Here is a 21,039-nt window from a genome sequence, read left to right on the forward strand (position 1 = left end):
AACCTGACAAATTCAATGGACGAGAGAGTTCAGAAGCTCCTTTCGAACAAGCGGTCCTATGTGCAAATGTAACATCACCTAGAATAAAGTTTTGAGTTGAAAACTGTTTGATTTCAGTTTGGAATAACCTGCTAAATGCTTATAATTTCAAAAATGACCATTTTTTTGTTCTTTATTAAAATGAAAAGGTTGAAAACTCTGCTGTGCATAATAATTTGGAACATGCATTTTGAGTGCAGTTTGAGTTTTTTATTTTTTAAAAAATATACTGTTATCATAGGCAGTTTGTACAAAAACCTTTCAATTGTACTCTAATAGTTATTTGACTGGAAAATTACAATGACTGCTATTCATATAGGCAATTTGGGAAAATCTGAGAAAATATTATTTGCATAATAATTTGGAACACAGTGTATATTGATAGATCGGGCGATTCTGAATGCTGTGATACCAAATATGTGTATAATTGATTTTTTTATGATTTTTTGAATGGGGTGAAAAGGGGTTGATTTAAACTTTTATATTTTTTCAATTTTTTAATATGTTTAAAAACGTTTTATTTTTTACACGACTCAATAGTCTCCATGGGAGACTAGAAGCTGTGATCATCAAATCGCCTGTGTAGCAGAAAATCTCACTTGCTATGAGTGCCAACCGCTGGGTGGCGCTCATAGCATCCAGGCAATCACAACCGCAGGGGTCTCCTGCAGATCCTGGGTTGTCATCGCACTGATGGGCGGGACTAGTGACGTCCTTTTGCCGCGCCATGTTAAATTCCTCTGTCAGAGATTGACAGCTGCATTTAACATCTTAACAGCTGCCGGTGGATCGTGATTCCTCCTGCGGCTGTTAGGGGCACATGACAGCTGATCAGATCACCAGAAAGTTGCGTGCTCATGGCGCTGAAGGGAGAGACGCTACATGTGCTGTACGTGTACGGCACATAATAATTTAGTGGCCTCGACCGGAGTGTAGGAACACCACTCAACCATATCAAGAAGTACCAAAGCTATACAGAAGTGATTGAGCAACAAAAAAGTAATTATTCCACAAAACCATATCAAAGTCAAGATCCCATTCCTATTTAGAATCTGTAATATTATATAGAAATTTTAATATACAGTCATCATCTATGCAACCTAGAACCAATCTGATTGGTAAAATGTGTGAAAGTCGCTCACAAAATGTGTGCAAAGCTGGTAAAACATAGTTTAATAAACTTAAAGATAATAATAATAATAATAATAAAGTGCATATGGTATCACTATAGGGCAGACACAATGTCTAATGGATTCAAGTGCTCTGGTAATCCCTGACCTCCAACATCCAGTAAAAAGGCAGTTACATTGAATAAAAATAATTACCAGCAGATATAAACCAATTAGTAATAATTTATTACACATAAAAATAAATACAATCAGAAATATGAAACCTAAATAAAAGTTACCATGGAGCCCTCCTGGAAGAAATATAGCATGCAAATGTCAGTAATTCCAATACACAGCACTTGGAATTAGTGTGTGATCGACCCTTATATTAAAGATATCTGATAATTGCAAAAAAAAAGCTTTTTATGTTGCGATTTCAGTGTGTTTTGTGTGACACCACTTTATATATTTGGATAAATGTCCAAGAATATATCCATGAAGAAAATTACAAATAAAATGATGTTCAAATGGCCATGTGTGGATGTAGGAGTCTCTCACCACTCTCCTCGATGTAACATCCGTATTAGATCAAAAATGAACCCAGTGCTCCTGCTGTCCAGGTCCCAGCAATACAGCTGGAGTGGCTTATGATTCAGATGGGTTGTATCGATATAGGCACCTCAATGGTTATGAGGTAGCTGTCTCCCACCGTACTTGATGGTTGTACTTCATAATCCACGGTGTGTTGGCTGCCGTCCTGCTGTCTGTTTGACAGTGAGAAGATAGACGTGGAGCCTAATCTTACATCACACGTGTTCTCCTTTATGCATCATGACAAAGTTGGTATACAAAGATGTAACATATTGACACTCAAAAGTATTTCAGCCGGGCATATGCTCAGAAAGAGGGTAGTGTAAGTGCAAATATATCCTGGAAATCAATGGCGTCGTATAAGTCACAAGATGCGTTTCAAAACCACCCAGGTTCCTTTCTCAATACTGAGTTGCTTTCCTGTGTAACTCCATTTTAACTCCAAATAAGGATCGTAGCAAAATATGAAGTGGATCAGTAGCAAATTGAGGTTGAAAGCTGAATAGCGTTCCAATGACCGTGTGGAGCCTATGGAGTGGATGTATATAATATATGTCACCACAAAGCATAAAAATAAGAAATAGGAGGTATAATGCACTAAAACAATATACAAAATAATATAATACAATATGTCATTAAAATATTATAAATATATATAAAAAATAAAAAAAGACTAAATTAATATGTAACACAATAAAATATGGATAAACATACAGTAGGTATATGTAGTATCCTTGCAAGAGAAAAAAGAGTAGCACTCACCGGCAAATGTAAAAAACACTCTTTATTCTTGATCCATGGTAAAAACAGACGGGCAGGGGAGCATGTGATGCACTGTTAGGACGACGGACGTTTCGCGCTCCGGCGCTTCAACGGGTCCTGTGTTTCTGCTCTTAGACTGGATAGGTATACGTAGGACAGTTAGTTCCATTAGACAGGAGTATACACCTCACTACAGGACTACAGGAGTATAGGTAAACTTTTAGGAATGTTGTGTCATTTGCATAACACTTTTTTAAAACTATTTTCCCTTATATTACATACTGTGTATACAAGGATAGAGTTTATGTGTTATGAAAGTTAATAGATGACTCCCTGGGTTGTGAGGGTCTATGGATAATTGGTCAGGTGGTACCTCTGTTGGGGCTTGGGGTAATGGGACTAGCTTCTCATGCAGATAGAGGTAAATAGCGATTGGACGTTTTCCATCTATACGTCCTCCTCCTACAATGTTTTTTTCACCCTTCCATTGACATAACAACATTATTACTAGACACATAAACTCTATCTTTGTATATACAGTATGTAATTTCAAAAAGAAAAGAGTATTTTAAAAAAGTGATACAACATTCCTAAAAGTCTACCTATAATCCTGTATATTTTTTTAATTCATTTAATTCTGCTTTTTTACTAGGACTGTTAGTCTGGAAAAAATAGGGATTCACACTATATTTTTTCTGAGTCCTACAAATATGTCTCTGAATTAGGCTCTTGGAAGTACTGCATACCCACCAGCAGAGTCTCTTTTGATAGGCACAATGCATAGTGAATGGATAAACATCCATTTTACATACATATATTACTTTCATATAAATTATTTTTTAAAGTCTATTAATTCATTTTCATTTTTTTAAGTATTTTTATACATACGGTACATATGTATATACTTATGTATATGTTTTCCCTCCTTAAGCATATATGCATTTTTATCCTTTATTTAATAATGTTTGTATACATTTTTACATATTGTATTATACCCCATAAATTAAGGTCTCTCTGTATCCCAAAAAGCCTTTTCTGCTGTCTATTCTGAGTAATAATCTATGTGGGCACAATCTGCAGCTCTAAATTTTTTCCTGCGGTCCCTAATCAGCTAACCTGACGAAGGGGAACTGAGATTTCTCCATAACGCGTAGGTTTGTGGACACTGCAGGACTCCGTACCTAGCATTAGTGATGTCACACACAGCATTCACCCTCGTGGTTACCGGGGACATTACCGGCTGGAGCGCCCTGGTCTCAACGACTGCTCCGAAGATTTTCAGCGTCACGTTGCACACTACCCACATCCAGCCATCCCAGGGCTTTGGATCCTTACAGCGGATAAACGTGATCTCAGGAGAGCACATAGGTAGAAGGAGAGCTCCTACCCTCCAGGAGGTGATTGGAGACCACCATAAAGAGGAACCAATGTCTGCGACCTATATGTCTACCTGACACCACTTATACTTTTACTACTTATAATATACATGCAATATCTCTAGCTGGAAATAGCTCTGCTGTTCCATTCACACAGGATTACCACTAACTGACATTTCCAGTGTACTATTAACATATGGAGGGATGCTGTTTTTAGCAATTACCTATTTATTTATCTACTTTGTAAATTCAGGATCTTTGTTGCTTCTTATTTCTTTTGTGCTCATCTACATACATGTTCACATTTTGCTCACACATTATTTCTATGTCTTTTATTCCTTTCTTTCTTCCCACTCTGTTCAGCAGGTGTGTAGGGCGATAGTATCAATCCTTTATCTAGTAGCTATTCTCCCTTACCAGTTTTCACACAGGACCCGCTGATCTATCAGCAGCTTTCACCAATACCCCCCACCTTCCCCTTTTTTGGGCGCTTGTGTTTTTTAACCTAATTTCTTTCTAGATTCAGCTCCCAACATTTGTGATAGATAATTTCCTCCTATATATAGAAATAGGCTTTTGAATTGCTGTTTTGAAATGATTGGAAAGTGCATGTTTAACGAAAAATGTTTTATATTATTCATTTGTTCTGTCTCCTTTTTGAAGAGGGCTCAGTGTCCTGCTAATATATTGTTTTGAACATGGGCCCTGAATTAAATATACAGTATAACTTCTTCACTTTCACATGTTAACACGCACTCAACAAAAAAATGCAAGTGTATTGTTGCTTTAATGTAGCGGTAGCTCGCACATCCTACTGCTGTGTATTGGAATCACTGATATTCGTATTTTATCTTGATTATCAATATTTCTTACACGGGACCCCATGATATCATATTACTGACTGTATTTATTTTTTATGTGTAATAAATTATTACTAATAGGGGGATTTATATGTGCTGGTAGTTATTTTTATTCAATAAACTTAAGGCTGTAATTGCTACAACACGTGGTTCCACCATATACTAATCTGTAGGGTTTGAGTACTCCTGCAAGAAGCATTTGTCAGTTTTGAATTTTATGAAGAAAGTTTGCAGACATATAATGCATATGAACATTTTGGAGACTATTGCCTTGTAGTATAAAATGCTAGAACACATTAGTGTAATTTGTGGGGTTGATACTTTTAGGCTATGTGCCCACGTTGCGGACCTGAAGCATATTTTTTACGCTTCTCCCTGGCGGAAAAATCGCATGCGGATATTACATGCGGTTTTCCCGCCAGGTAGAAGCGTTTGTGAGGCGTCTTTGCATGCATTTCCGCATGCGGGTTATCAAGCACTTCTCCAAGCATCACTTGGAAAAGTGCTTGACAACTTGTTCAGAATGGTAAAAAATAAAAAAATAAACTTTATACTCACCTTCTGATGCATTCTCTGCCCCGTCCGGAGGCTTGAGCGGCTCACGCTGTTGTGTGCAGGACCTGCGGTGACGTCATTGAGTCATGTGGTGGGTCACATGACTCAATGACGTGGCAGGTCCTTCAGACAACAGCGCGACGGAGGGAAAACATCAGAAGATAAGTATAAACTTTATTTTATTCTTTTTTTTACAGGTTCTTTGGTACCCAGGTCTGGATGAGAGTCTCCTCTCATCCAGACTTGGGTACCATCCGCACATTGATTCCGCTGCGCTTCCGCAAAATTAATGAACATGCTGCGGATTTTTGACCGTAGCATATACGCTGCGGAAAAATCCGCAGCATGGGCATTGACATTGCGGAATGCCATTGGGGACCATGGGGTGCGGATATACATGCGTTTTTCAAGCGTTTACGCTGCGGAAATTCCGCAGCATATACGCTTGAAAAATGCTACGTGGGCACACAGCCTTAAAGGCCACTAGATGTCTTGTTATACACTGCTCAAAAAATAAAGGGAACATTCAAATAACACATCCTAGATCTGAATGAATGAAATATTCTCATTGAATACTTTGTTCTGTACAAAGTTGAATGTGCTGACAACAAAATCACACAAAAATCATCAATGGATATCAAATTTATTAACCAATGGAGGCCTGGATTTGGAGTCACCCCCAAAATTAAAGTGGAAAAACACACTACAGGCTGATCCAACTTTGATGTAATGTCCTTAAAACAAGTCAAAATGAGGCTCAGTATTGTGTGTGGCCTCCACGTGCCTGTATGACCTCCCTACAACGCCTGGGCATGCTCCTGATGAAGTTGCGGATGGTCTCCTATGGGATCTCCTCCAGGATGGCAAATCAATGCGAGTTGTGGCAAGAAGGTTTGCTGTGTCTGTCAGCGTAGTGTCCAGAGGCTGGAGGCGTTACCAGGAGACAGGCCAGTACACCAGGAGACGTGGAGGGGGATGTAGGAGGGCTCTCTAAGGAGCCTTGTCCAAGGGGTAACGTTTCTCCTTGCGGAGAGTGACATGTCAAGCCTGACATGCCGAGGTGAGTAGACTTTTAAGCCGCAATGCTCCTCTGGGAAATATGCAAATTGTCTCTTCAGAGAGGAAGAGGGCTAGAACTCTAGTACCACCTATAGGAAGTAGCAATCCTAAAAGTCAAAAAACAACGACTGTGTGCTCCGGCAAAACTGCAGAGTGGTTACCTGGCACAAAAGAAGATCGGATCAGAGCTGGAAACTGGAGAAGATGGCGATTGGTAAGTATTTTAGTTTCATCCAAATGGACTCCAGTCAATGGAATCCCTCTGCTTCTGTTTGGGTTAGTTATCTAGTGGATGTAGGTTTACACAAATCATTATGTCTCTTCATGTAATTGCAGACAGATATGATGATGTTGAGATCAGAAATCTGTGGGGGCCATATCATCACTTCCAGGACTCCTTGTTCTCCTTTATACTGAAGATAGTTCTAAATGACAAAGAGTCCTTGAAGTGGTGATATAGCCCCATATACACAGTGCTCAGCGTAAATGAGTACACCTCAACAGATGTCAGAAATCCTTTAGTTTTCTTTCAGAATAAACACTTTCTATGGGATACTATACTACAAAATACTCCCACAAATGTGAGACATTGATTGCAAAGAACATTTATTATTTTGCAAACACAAAAAAGTAATTTTCTTAACATCTATTCATGACCATGCGGCAAAAATGAGTACACCCCAATAAAAGTGTTGTCCAGCATACAGTTAACTGTAAAATGGTGTTACTTAATAAACAAAACCCCTTCCCATTTCATGCTGTCACCAATGGCACCACATGGAAGAGAAATGTCACAAGACCTCAGAAAGGAATTAATTTCTTTGCACAAGAAAGGTGACAGCTACAAGAAGATCAGCAAAGCTTTACTCATCAGTAAGAGTACTGTAGCAAAAGTAAAACAAAAATTTTACAAAGATGGAATTGCAACAATCAAATAGAGACTTCCATACCGACTGCAGAAGTTTACACCTAAACAGGAGCTTCTTCTGATGAGAAGGGTACCCTCCCACTAAAGACCAGAGATATAAAGAATATGGGAGATTGTTTTCACATGCAGTACACAACCAGTACTTGCCAGAAATTCCTGCAGTTCCTTTAAAGTTGTTGTAAGGCTCTTGTCAGTCTCCAGGATCAATTTTCATTTTGTCTTTTCATCAGTTTTTGAGGGACATCCAATCTAGGCAATCAAAATTCACAGCACCACCCCCAGAAATATCCACCCATCAATTACAGACATTGGACTATTAAAAAAGTACAAAACACAATTTACATTTGAGCACATATCCTAAACACACATATGAATACATTAAATCACACACATATCAAAAAACACCACATGTAAATACAAAAGATTGCACTAGTACCAGTGTCAAAAGAGTTAAAGGGAGGATCAAAGTGGTGATGCTCCAATCATGAGGAAGCATCATAGACATCATGGTAACAGTGGCCCAATCGGAAAGATGCCACACTGAGCATGCACGAAAGTAATCCAATAACAATGCTTGGTGATGGTGCTGTCACGCGGCCACAAACGTATGACTGCAAAGCCGGGGTATTACAAATACTGGTCAATCCAGGTCAGAGCATTCAGGCACCATGGCAACAGAAGACGCATGACCGCAGCATCATTCAGACCCAGTCATGTGACCAAAGTGCACTAATATAGCATCATAGTTACCACTATCACATGACCTCTGTCCAGCAGTATGTGATATGTAAATGAGGATCACATGACACTTTCACCAAATATATAAAATATAAAAGAAAAACAAAAACAAATAGGTGTTAAGAGGGGAGAAAGAGGAGAGACAAAGAGGTGGAAAAGGTATATAACAATACATTCATATCAAATATCAAATTAATTCAAGAAATGTGCCCATCAAGTCTGCCTCAATTCTTTATCTTCATTCAAACCCTTCACTCAGAAAATCAATAATCTGAAAAAAACGAAATGAAAACAACATATTAAACACAAACCACTGACAAATAATGCAGTCAATTCACAGGAAGTTAGATCACATATTAAAAACAACAATTATGTATATTATATTCAATATTAACCCCTTAGTCTGCAAATTAGCAAGTTATGAATCCAACGTAATTTTGTCATCCTAAGCAACGTCAATCTATCTCCTCCACCGTCTCTGTAAAGACACACTGTCAATAACCCTAAACCTTAATTGGTTATCCGAATGTCTATAAATGTTTAGGGACTTGCAACTCCACTAGGCCCGTTCTGATCATGCTTTTATATTTACTTATACGTGCCCGTACCTCCATGGTGGTCTCGCCTACATAAAGCAGCCCACAAGGGCAAGAAATCACATAGATCACAAAACTAGACAAGCATGAATACCTGTTCCTAATCTGATATCTTTTGCCAGTTCAATGACGAGAGAACAAAAACTGCCTTTCAATATGTAACCAAACCATGTGCAACACAAGCTTGGGAAATTACCCGTTCTTGGGGTGCTCAAGGTAGTTTGAGCTAATGTTTAATGATGCTTCCTCATGATTGGAGCATCACCACTTTGATCCTCCCTTTAACTCTTTTGACTCTAGGACTAGTGCCATCTTTTGCATTTAACATGTGGTGTTTTTGACATGTGTGTGATTTGGGGGTGGTGCCGTGAATTTTGATTGGTGTTCCATCTAATTGGGTATACTATTTAATTCTGCAGTGTTGCATTCTTCTGTATGCTTGAAAAATACCTGTGATAGGTCGACACGTTGCATCCTGTGCATGGCAGAATAAAGATGTTTTGAAATTCATCACCTGCTGGACACTGTCTTCTATTTTCCTGTACTCCTAGTTGACCATCTTCACAGTGTTCCATGGTATAGCTAATGGCTTGGAATTTTTTTGTACCCTTCTCCTGATAACTTTCAACAATGAGATCCCTTTGATGTGTTGCAAGCTGTTTGTGGAAAATGGATTTTGCTGTAATATGCAGGAATGACAGGAAAATCCTGCTAGAAAAGCTAAACTTTATATGGGGTTAATCAGAATGATGGCAGCTGTGTACTGAATACTATTTACCATAAGTTTAAATGTGATTGACTTATTCTGAACATAACCACAATACCCAATTCTAAGAGGATGTTCACACTTATGTGCTCACATTATTTTAGTGTTATTTTTATTTCGCCAATCAAATTGATTACATTTTTTCTGTAAAATGTAAAAAACAAAACCGAAAGATACACAAAAAAAAACAAGGAAATCTGTTGCACCACTAAAAATACAGCTTTTGTGTAAGAGCAAAAATAAATTAAAAAAGGCACATAATTGGTATCGCCAAGTCCGAAACAATCCGAAGACGCCAAAAATGTAGCTTTTTCATCATACTGACACACAAAAGATGGAATAAAAAGTGATAAAAAATCATATGAAAATAAAAATAGTATTAATGAAAACATCATCTCTTCCTATAACATATCAGCCCTCATGTCGCTCTGTGGATGAAAAAAATTACAACTATAGTTTTTTTGTGCAAAAGTAGCAAAGAATAAAAAACTAGTATCATTCTGATATCGCAGTAATCATACTGTCCCAAAGAATAAATACGTCTTAGCACTTTTACTGCATGGTAAAATCTAAAAACAATAATTGAGTTTCCTTTTTTTTACTCATTCTGCATTTTAAAAATCTGAATAAAAAGCATTCAAAAATTTGATGTACCTTATAATGGTACCAATAAAATCTTCAACTCACCATTTAACAGCTTTGCTGGCTAATAATAAAAAAGGTCATAGCTCTTAAAACATGGTGAAGAAAAACTATTTTTTTTATTAAAAAAACATTTTTAGTGTGTAAAAGAAGCAAAACATAAAATATATAAATCTAGTATTGCTGTAACCTAATTGACCCATATAATAAAGATGTCTTATTACTTATACCGCAAGCTGAACGGCGTAAAAAGTAAAAAATCTTTCTTGTTCCAACCATTTTTATTAAAACATTTTCTTATAACATAGAAAAAGATATATTAACATGGTGGTAAATGAGTGGAAAAATAAAGTAAAAGGGGAAGGGAAATCTCAAGGCAAGTTTCCATTTTCAAAAGGCTTAACTTTGAACAAATATTTTATAGAAATTTTTATTGTTACAAAAACATAACAAAATGTATATTTTAAAGAGGAAAAATGAGGTTACGTATATGGAATTTTAAAGTCAAATTGTATATTTTGAAAAAAATAGAGATTTAACCTGGTTGGAAAGGATTTATACCATGGTAACTGTCACGGGGTCCTACTCCAGTATCGCACAATCAACAGAGCAAGAGATGAGTGAACAGTCTCAAGAATCTTTATTACATGCAAACCGAAAGGTCCATAAAACATTATACCACCCAGAGGATGAAATAGACCAGGAACACGGATACAGTCCAGTAATGGGATAAATGCTCCGGGAGATGAGAGTCACAATCCTCCGCTTAGAGATCGATATGGCAGTGTGGCTCCAGATACTTCTCCATATAGATGATACAGGGAATACACAGAATGATACAGAGCAACAAGACAACATTCCTAAAATCAATAAAATATGACTATAGACAGAATGAAGTCCCAGACACCATATCACACCATCACAGTAACCATCTAATAGAGTATCCTTTAAAATGTTTCTCTCTTATAGTCTGCACATTGAGATTCTGATTTGGCTATTATCCTAAGTCATATTGCAAGATTCGTTAAAGGGTTGATTGTAGGATTGCTGCTTCCAACACGTGGCGCTATAGAGTTCAAGTCCTCTTCCTCTCTGAAGAGACAATTGCATATTAAATTTCCCAGATTTGTATATGTCAAATTTAAAGCTTTCAACCATGGTGTTTCTATAAATATAACATCAAGAATTTTTTCCCAATTTTTAATATTGGACTTTTTAATGAAATTTAAATTAATAAAATTTATTTTCCAAATTTGGTCATTAGAAGGTTAATTGAGAAGATTACAAATTCCTATTTTCGTAAGGATATAGGAAGTTTAAATTTATTCTTAAAGTTTTTTTAGATTTGGAGTCGGTATATTGTAGTTTGTTTATATTTCTTCAAATGAAATAAATGAGTTATTTATTATCTCCAATAAATTGTTAATTCTAGTTTTTTTACAAATTAGTAAGGAATTTTTTTGAATTGCAATTTCCATTACGGAGATTGGTAGATTTTTTTAATTAATACATTTTGAGGAGTTTTTCAAACAAAGTTAAAATTGTTTCCATGTTATGCTATTTTTACAATGGGGAATTTGGGTGGCGTTAGTGTAAGATCTACTAAACTTGCTAATATTAACAAAGAAAGTGGGTGGTTTTTATTACAAAAAAAAGGAACCGGACAGATAATAAATTCGGCCCGATCCACGGGCAGCATGCATCAGACACTCCCTGTATCATGTCAGCCATATATGTTTAACTGTGAAGCGCTGAGGCATATCAAAGAAAAACATAGTATAATAGCCGTGGACAGGCCCAGGACAAGGTATTTTTGTGCCTTAAGCAGATGAAGCCAGCGGCGTCCCTTCCCTCACCCCCAAGCAAAGGAATGGGACAGAGAGCAAGCTAAAGCATGCGTCAGTTATCAAGTTCTGACAACCACATCCACTAGAATTGTTACCCTTTTCACCAAAAAATTGCCAGCAAAAGTAAAAATAAAAAGTGTACTTTATGGGTGTGACTTAACAGGCAGTGCAATTTCAAAATTAGAGACATTCATCCCTGACATCCTGTATTTTAAATGTCAGCCCCAAGGATAGTCAGGAAAACTAATCTAGCTTAACTATAATGGGGACCATTAATGGTTCAAATTCCTGTACTGATGATATTTCTGGTGAAATGTTCATGTTTTAATGGTTGTTCTGGTGCTGTACTCGCCTACTTCTAATGGTTCTGGTGATGTATTCATCACCAGAACCATGATTAGTACATGAATATAAAAACAAAATAATCATTAGTACATAAACAGAACACCAAAGCCATCAATAGCACATGAATATGACACCAGGTACCATCATCAGTGCATGAATACATCACCAGAAACACTATAATTACTTGACAAGAACCACGCTTAGTACAGCAGTCAATTTTAATGTCAGGTCAGACATTTGTATCAAATGACCCTACAACTTTCAGTATGTTCCTAAAACAATAGATTACTAGAACCACAATCAGTACATGAATACGGAACCAGAACCCCCATCAGTACAAGAATACACTACCAGAAACAGTATAATTACTTGACAAGAACCAAGCTTAGTACAGCAGTCAATTGTAATGTCAGGTCAGCCATTTGTGTCAAATGACCCTACAACTTCCAGTATGTTCCTAAAACAATGTTAAGGAGTTACTGGAAGTTTTGTTACCAGCCATCATCATACTGTAGACTATACAGGAACCACAGTAGTGATGAGACGCAGTCAGAATTACAAATAAACATATACATCCAGGTATCTTATAGGTGACATCTTCTCTGAGTGGTTCTCTTTCTTTTCGCCTCCATTTTGTCCAGACACTTTGATGACTTTTCACAGCTACAGCTCGTCTCTGCAGACTTACATCTTCTCCGGTCTTCTGCAGCACATCCCAACACGGTGCCCCACACATCCTCTCAATATACAATTGAGTGCAGGGAGGGAAAGCCGGACGGGGCACAGGTGGTCAGTGTGCTGAATTTCTATGGTCGGAAGAAGGAGCAGGCAGCCGCAGGCACAGCTATGTCAGTTTCTTCTTTTTTTTTCAACGGGCACCTCCTAAGTGCGTGCCTACCCTGTCTACCACACATCCCAGCTCTCTGCCAGGGAACCACCTTTCCAACTAGTCTCCCAAGTCAGACATAAATAGCTGAAATCATACAGCCAGTGTCAGATACATGCTGCTCATGCATCGGGCAGAATGTATCCACTGTCAGGTTCCCTTTAATGTGGCTCTCAAAGTAAGACTGGTTGGGTATCAGTGCCTTATAGGGTGCGTGTCTCTAGAAGCACAAGTTGGGCACAATGGACGGGCACTACACTGGCATATTTGCAATTTTCTGCATAAAAAAAAAACATGGCGCAAATTACATTCCTACCTGCTCAGCCATGCCATATAGCCAAACAGTAGTTTGCGACGACATGTATATCACTGCACGTTTGTGAGAAATTTTGCAATAAATTGTGGGTTCCATTTTCATCCACCTTTATGTAAGTGAAAAATTTGCAGCTAATAAAAAATTACAGTTTTACCACTGAAATGTTACTTTTCCACAGCCCAATCTTATAAAATTCTGTAATGTAGTTTGTGGGTTAAAAATGCCCACTTAGCCTGTTATCATGTCCCTGTTACAAGTGTCGGTGTCATCGCCAGCGCTATACATACCTCGCGCATGCACGGGGCTTCTTTCCCTCACTGCGTTGATCCCTTTGTAGTCGGATGTAACAGTGACGGCTTCAGAGAAGCCCTCTGCTCATGATCGGAAGTGAAGAAGACTTCTGGGTCTGTTAGGCAGGGTGTTTATTTATGCAGACACAACTGCTGGTGGTTCTGGGGGCACAGGGGACCTGACAGGTTCCTTTTAACAAATTATTAAAATATTATTTTCTCCATTAAAAATTTGGTACTAAAACACCATTTTATTAGAAAAAATTATTTTGTTGTTCAACATCTAAATGTTATGAAGTTCTGAGAAGCACCTGTGGGTTAAAAATGCTCAACAACCCCAGCACAAGAGAGAGTTTACTGTGTTATGGTAAATATTTATACTTTATTATTTTAGACAATTAAATATACATATACATCTAATTGATAATTTTGTATTTTAATATTAGCTTTATAAGTGTTATTTCGTTGTATCTAATACAGAGCTATTTCTGTATGAAGCTTTCCTTTGTTCTGAAACTATAGTTAAACTAGCTATAACCAGTCTAAGGAATTTAGCAGAATACATAATTTACGACTTTGTTTTTCCCAATTTATCTTCCTTTTTAGGTAACGTAATGTAAGCCATTTCCACTTTCCATATCTTTGTGGTTTGTAATAAAACTTGTAACCAGGCATCTGAGTGCAGACAAGTCTGGGACACAGACAGAATTGGTTGTGTTTTTCTTGTCTCCGATCAATCGACTGACTCCCTCATTTGATCAAAACTGGAAAACATGTGAAACCTTATGAGTTTCTCCTAAAACTTTCCATATAGGTTTCTCCATCAACTGCGTTAGCGTGTCATCAGCGCTGGGTATGAAGGGGGCTGGCTGACTGCTCATTTCAATAGCTGAGCAAGTTATTTCTGTCTAGTGTCTATGCATCTGCATGAGAGAGAAGAGGCCAGTTTTATGTATTAAAATGAGCCGGTCAGCCAGCCCCCTTCATACACAGCACTTATTTCCCACAAAAATTGAAGCTGCAGGACCGAAGATAATATCTGAAGAGTAGGACACACTTTTTTCAAAGTATTTTTTGGTTTTACAAGTGTTAAAGGGTGATTCCCCAAATAGTAAGTTATCCGCTCTTTCCATATCCTCCAGAAAATGGGCAAATATGTGGTCACGTGCCCCCCATTCATGGCACTGGAGAAACCTCACAGACTTGTCCCCTAAGGCCGGACAATCCCTTTAAGGCTCTGTTCACACCAACATTCTGACTTTCAACATGAACTAATGGGGGCAGTCAGGGTCCAGCCCGGAGAGCAAATCACGCTGCAATGTTTCATCACCTGTGATGGATCTCAGTACCACACATACAATACAAGCAGATCATCCAATCACGATCGTTTCAATCATTCTACAGAATGTGTGGCAGAGCCTCCGTCAGATGCTATATATATATATATATATAGATGTATATACATTATCTAGCACTGCAGATACCTTCGTTTATAAATGACACTAGCAATACTAGAATGGCCATGGCAGAGTGAGTAACAGGAAGACTAGTAGGCAGCCGTCATGTTTCCTAGCCCACGACCACACTCACGAACACTTGTGATTCGAAATGAGACGCTGACAGGTCTGCGGGAAAGCCACACTGCGCCTGCGCGGCCAGCTTGTGTTTACGGAAGCGGCTGTTATGTGTCAGTGCGGGTAGCAGGGGATTCTGGGAGTCCGGCTGATGGCCGAGCCGAGGGGCTGAAAGCTCTGTGCCCGGCCGGGGACATGTTCTAGGAGCCTGAACCGAAGGGTGGCTGCTGGCTCCGCACCGAGGACAGCTCCTGGGCCGCTTCTCCTCTGTGCTACCAAGTCATAAGCTGGAACCATGTCCTCCTCCACCAGCAGCCCCGAGGCCATCAAGAAGCTCCTGGAGAACATGCAGAGTGACCTGCGGGGTCTGTCCATGGAGTGCAAGAAGAAGTTCCCTCCTGTCAAAGAGGTAACGAGAGCAGAGATCAAGCCCCTCATCACAAGTGTGTGCTTCCTTGCCATTCAGAATCTGTGCTGCCAGTGTGAGCCGGCACCCTGCAGTGATCTGTGTGTATACCATGTCTATATGTGATGTGTGTGTGTGTATACCATGTCTGTATGTGATCTGTGTGTGTATACCATGTCTGTATGTGATCTGTGTGTGTATACCATGTCTGTATGTGATCTGTGTGTGTATACCATGTCTGTATGTGATCTGTGTGTGTATACCATGTCTGTATGTGATCTGTGTGTGTATACCATGTCTGTATGTGATCTGTGTGTGTAGACAATGTCTATATGTGATCTGTGTGTGTGTGTAGACAATGTCTATATGTGATCTATGTGTATATACCATGTCTATATGTGATCTATGTGTATATACCATGTCTATATGTGATCTGTGTGTGTATACGATGTCTGTATGTGATCTGTGTGTGTATACCATGTCTGTATGTGATCTGTGTGTGTATACCATGTCTGTATGTGATCTGTGTGTGTATACCATGTCTGTATGTGATCTGTGTGTGTATACCATGTCTGTATGTGATCTGTGTGTGTATACCATGTCTGTATGTGATCTGTGTGTGTATACCATGTCTATATGTGATCTGTGTGTATACATAGACATCGTATACACACACAGATCACATATAGACATTGTATACACACAGATCACATAATGTCTATATGTGATCTGTGTGTGTGTGTAGACAATGTCTATATGTGATCTGTGTGTGTGTGTAGACAATGTCTATATGTGATCTGTGTGTGTGTGTAGACAATGTCTATATGTGATCTGTGTGTGTGTGTAGACAATGTCTATATGTGATCTGTGTGTGTGTAGACAATGTCTATATGTGATCTGTGTGTGTGTAGACAATGTCTATATGTGATCTGTGTGTGTGTGTAGACAATGTCTATATGTGATCTGTGTGTATATACCATGTCTATATGTGATCTGTGTGTATACGATGTCTGTATGTGATCTGTGTGTGTATACGATGTCTGATTGTGATCTATGTGTATATACCATGTCTGTATGTGATCTGTGTGTGTATACCATGTCTGTATGTGATCTGTGTGTGTATACCATGTCTGTATGTGATCTGTGTGTGTATACCATGTCTGTATGTGATCTGTGTGTATACCATGTCTGTATGTGATCTGTGTGTGTATACCATGTCTGTATGTGATTTGTGTGTGTATACGATGTGTGTATACCATGTCTATATGTGATCTGTGTGTATACCATGTCTATATGTGATCTGTGTGTATACATAGACATCGTATACACACACAGATCACATATAGACATTGTATACACACAGATCACATATAGACATTGTATACACACAGATCACATAATGTCTATATGTGATCTGTGTGTGTAGACAATGTTTATATGTGATCTGTGTGTGTGTGTGTAGACAATGTCTATATGTGATTGTGTGTGTGTAGACAATGTCTATATGTGATCTGTGTGTGTGTGTAGACAATGTCTATATGTGATCTGTGTGTGTGTGTGTAGACAATGTCTATATGTGATCTATATGCATACCGTGACTGGGGCGTGAGGGGGGCCATGCATATCAGAATGAGGGCTACCATACATACCAGGATAGGGATGAGGGGTGCCATGCATACCAGGATAGGGGATGAGGGGTGCCATGCATACCAGGATTGAAGATGCGGGGTGCCATGCATACCAGGATTGAAAATGCGGGGTGCCATGCATACCAGGATTGGGGATGCGGAGTGCCATGCATACCAGGATTGGGGATGCGGAGTGCCATGCATACTAGGATTGGGGATGCGGCGTGCCATGCATACTAGGATTGGGGATGCGGCGTGCCATGCATACTAGGATTGGGGATGCGGCGTGCCATGCATACCAGGATTGGGGATGCGGGGTGCTATGCATACCAGGATTGGGGATTAGGGGTGCCATGCATACCAGGATGAGGGTACCATACATACCAGGATTGGAATGAGGAATGCCATGCATGCCAGGATTGGGGCGTGAGGAATGCCATGCATACCAGGATTGGGGCGTGAGGGGTGCCATGCATACCATGATTGGGGCGTGAGGGGGGCCATACATACCAGGATTGGGGGTGAGAGCAGCACATAACAGGATGGAGGCAGCACAAATACCAGCATGGGAGACCATATACCAATAAAATTGCTCGCCACCCGGGCGTAGAACAGGCTCAATAGGTAGTCAATATATCATCGGCCGGGGTCCCTCACCCAGCACCCCTGCCGATCAGCTGTTATCGGTGCCGGCGGCCACCGGCCGGATGTCCTTACCTGTGGTGCTTGGCCGTCCACCTGTAGTGGCCACCGCAGGGTACTGCACATCCGCCTCCCATTGAATTAGAGGCAGATGTGCAGTAACAAGCGCCGGCCACTACAACTTGACGGCCAAGCACTGCAGGTAAGCACTTCCTGCCGGCGGTCACCGACACTGATAACAGCTGATCGGCAGGGGTGCCGGGTGCGGGACCCCGGCCGATGATACATTGATGCCCTATCCTACGGATAGGGCATCAGTGTAAAAGTAGTGGACACCTCCTTTAAGAGGAAATTATTGTAAAATAATATTAGGGAATTGCATTTGAAGCATTTTCTTAATGTACATTCTACATAGTTACATACGTTGAAAAAAGATTTAGGACTTTAAAGTTCAAACTATCTTCTAGTAATAGAAAATGTCTAACTTTGATTATTTATAACTCACAATGTCATGTTTTGTTAACCACTTCCCGACCGCCCACTGTAGATAAACGTCGGCGCTGCCTGGGCTCTGTGCAGCGCGGACGTTTAAAAACGGTGGGTGGTCTCGCAGTGCTCAGGACCCCCAGGGTCCTGCAAGCGCTGTGAGAGCGGTGCAGAGCGTTAGCTCTGACAGGGAACATCATCGGGACCTGATTAGATCAGGTCCCAGTGATGTTAACCCTTTGCTGTCTTCTATATGCCGCGATCTATAGTGATCGCGGCATATAGAAGACAGCAGGAGGAGAGGGGGTCGTCCACTTACCTCTCCGACGACCCCTTGATTCCTTTCAGGACCTGGCGTTGCTATGGCAGCTGGAGGTCACATGACCGCCTCCAGCTCTGCCATATATGGTGTCCTTCCTGTCTGGCTTCAGCCTGTAGCTGATGCCAGACAGGAGACTGTGAAACAGTCAGTGAAGATCTCATATAATGTAATACATGTCTATTACATTACATGAGATCAGGGATCAGAAAAATAAAAATTAATGTCCCATACAGGGACTAAGTAAAAATGTAAAAAAAAATGTTTTGAAACTGTTAAAAAAAAAAATACAAAATAAATAAAAATACATAAATAAAATATTAAACCGATAAATCCATATATTTATGCAAAAATAAAAAAAGTACACATATTTGGTATTGCCGCGTCCGAAACAACCCGAGCTATAAAACTGTCACACTAATTAACTCCTTATGTGTACACCGTAATAAAAATAAATAAAAAACGGAGCAAAAAACTATGCTTTTTCCTCATATCGCCAAACAAAAAGTGGAAAAAAATGCGATCAAAAAGCAAAATGGAAATAGAAATGGTACCGCTGAAAACGTCATCTTGTTCCGCAAAAATCAAGCCGCTATACAGCTCCATCAGCCAAAAAATAAAAAAGTTATACCTCTCAGAATAAAGCAATGCAAAAAAAATATTTTTTCTATAAAATTGTTTTATTGTGTAAAAGCGCCAAAACATAAAAAAAATACTGTAAGTGTAGTATCGCTGTAAACGTACTGACCCGAAGAATAACGCTGCCTGATCACTTTTACCATACGCAGAACGGCATAAAAAAAAACCTCAATAAACAATTCCTGAATTGTTTGTTTTTGTTAATTTTACCTCCCAAAAAACGGAATAGAAAGCGATCAAAAAATGTCACGTACCCACAAATGGTACCAATAAAAATGTCAACTCGTCCCGCAAAAAACAAGCCATCACATGACTCTGTCGGCCAAAATATGGAAAAATTATAGCTCTCAAAATATGGCAATGCAAAAACTAGATTTTGCAAAAAAAAGCGTCTCTTAGTGTGTGACAGCTGTCAATCATAAAAACCCGATATAAATCTGGTATCTCTGTAATCGCACCGACCCGAAGAATAAAGTAATATATCACACTAGGAACGGCGTAAAAAATAAATAAAACCAATTCTTCACCTGCTACTGATTTGTTTATTATGTCTCCCAACGATCGCAGTAAGGCTCTGCTCACATTTATCCTGCGCTCTGCGCTGAGCACTTACCCCAGAGTTTCCGTGTAAATCTCTGAAATACGTGATTCAGACGGAACCCATGACGGAAGATTCCCTGTAATGAGGCAGATATAGGCCACTGTGGATGCCGTCTGGCCTGTGATCCCACGGTGTCATTTGTTTTAGGCGTGCATAAAAGTGCGGTTGGCCACAGTTTTGTGCACTTCTGAAAAAAAGGACACCGCTAAACAGAGGCCAGACGGAGTACAGAGTAACTCTGCTGCCTCATTACAGTGAATGGATCCCGCAGGGGTTTCATCTGAATTACATCACTTGGAAAATTAGATGGAAACCCCGATGTAAGTGCTCAGCCTAGAGCGCCGGATAAATGTTACGTAAAATGTTCCCAATAAAAGCTTCAACTCAGTCCTCAAAAAAAGCTAGTCCCCACTCAGGTCCGTCATCTGTTAAAAATATAAGGGACTTCCAAGTTACTGGTAGCAGAAAGGCTCTGGAAAAGCGAAATGGCCCTTGCCCCCCAAAAGAAATTAAAAAAATGTTGTGCTCCCAAATCCAAATGCCTATTCTACAATAATTTGTTCTCCAATTGTCAAATAGCACTCCGTCCCCCCCAGATCTCGCCATATGGCTGAGCGGTACGATACAGCCACATATGGGGTATTGCCACTTTTAGAAGAAATTGTGTGACACATTTCGGCACCATTTTTACCCATTGCCCTGTGTGAAAATGTAAAATCTGAGGGTAAAACATTTTTTTGTGGTAAAAATATAATTATGCTTTTTTCACTGCCCAATGGTATAAATTTAAAAATTAAAAAATACTCACTACTTCCCTAGATGAATTCCTTGAGAGGTGTAGTTTACAAAATGGTGTCACTTGTGGGGGGTTTCCACTGTTTAGGCCCATCAGGGGCTCCCCAAATGCAACATGGCGTCCGCTAATTATTCAAACAAATTTTACATTCAAAAAGTCAAATGGCGCTCCTTCCCTTCCGAGCCCTGCCGTGCGCCCAAACAGTGGTTTGCCTCCACATATGGGGTATCGGCGTGTTCAGGA

General features: G+C 39.5%; 1 protein-coding gene and 1 long non-coding RNA gene across 3 annotated transcripts in view; one reads left to right on the top strand and one right to left on the bottom strand.

The window, feature by feature from the left end:
* Positions 1 to 10,818: 10,818 nt before the first annotated feature.
* LOC141265372 (uncharacterized) lies at positions 10,819 to 15,391 on the bottom strand. The gene is made up of 3 exons (XR_012320081.1): positions 15,190 to 15,391; positions 13,703 to 13,895; positions 10,819 to 11,113 (listed from the first exon to the last, which is right to left on the bottom strand). It is a non-coding gene; the product is annotated as an uncharacterized lncRNA (long non-coding RNA).
* LOC141265371 (protein MON2 homolog) overlaps positions 15,379 to 21,039 on the top strand; it is a 28,670-nt gene continuing 23,009 nt past the window's right edge. For both annotated transcript variants that reach the window (XM_073678378.1, XM_073678377.1), the window contains exon 1: positions 15,379 to 15,688. The gene's annotated coding sequence lies outside the window, so the exon portion shown is untranslated. The remainder of the gene's footprint in view (positions 15,689 to 21,039) is intronic.

The sequence above is a fragment of the Phyllobates terribilis genome, unplaced genomic scaffold (assembly GCF_046119375.1).
Source record: "Phyllobates terribilis strain yellow unplaced genomic scaffold, ASM4611937v1 Scaffold_4__5_contigs__length_816908805, whole genome shotgun sequence".
NCBI lineage: Eukaryota > Metazoa > Chordata > Amphibia > Anura > Dendrobatidae > Phyllobates > Phyllobates terribilis.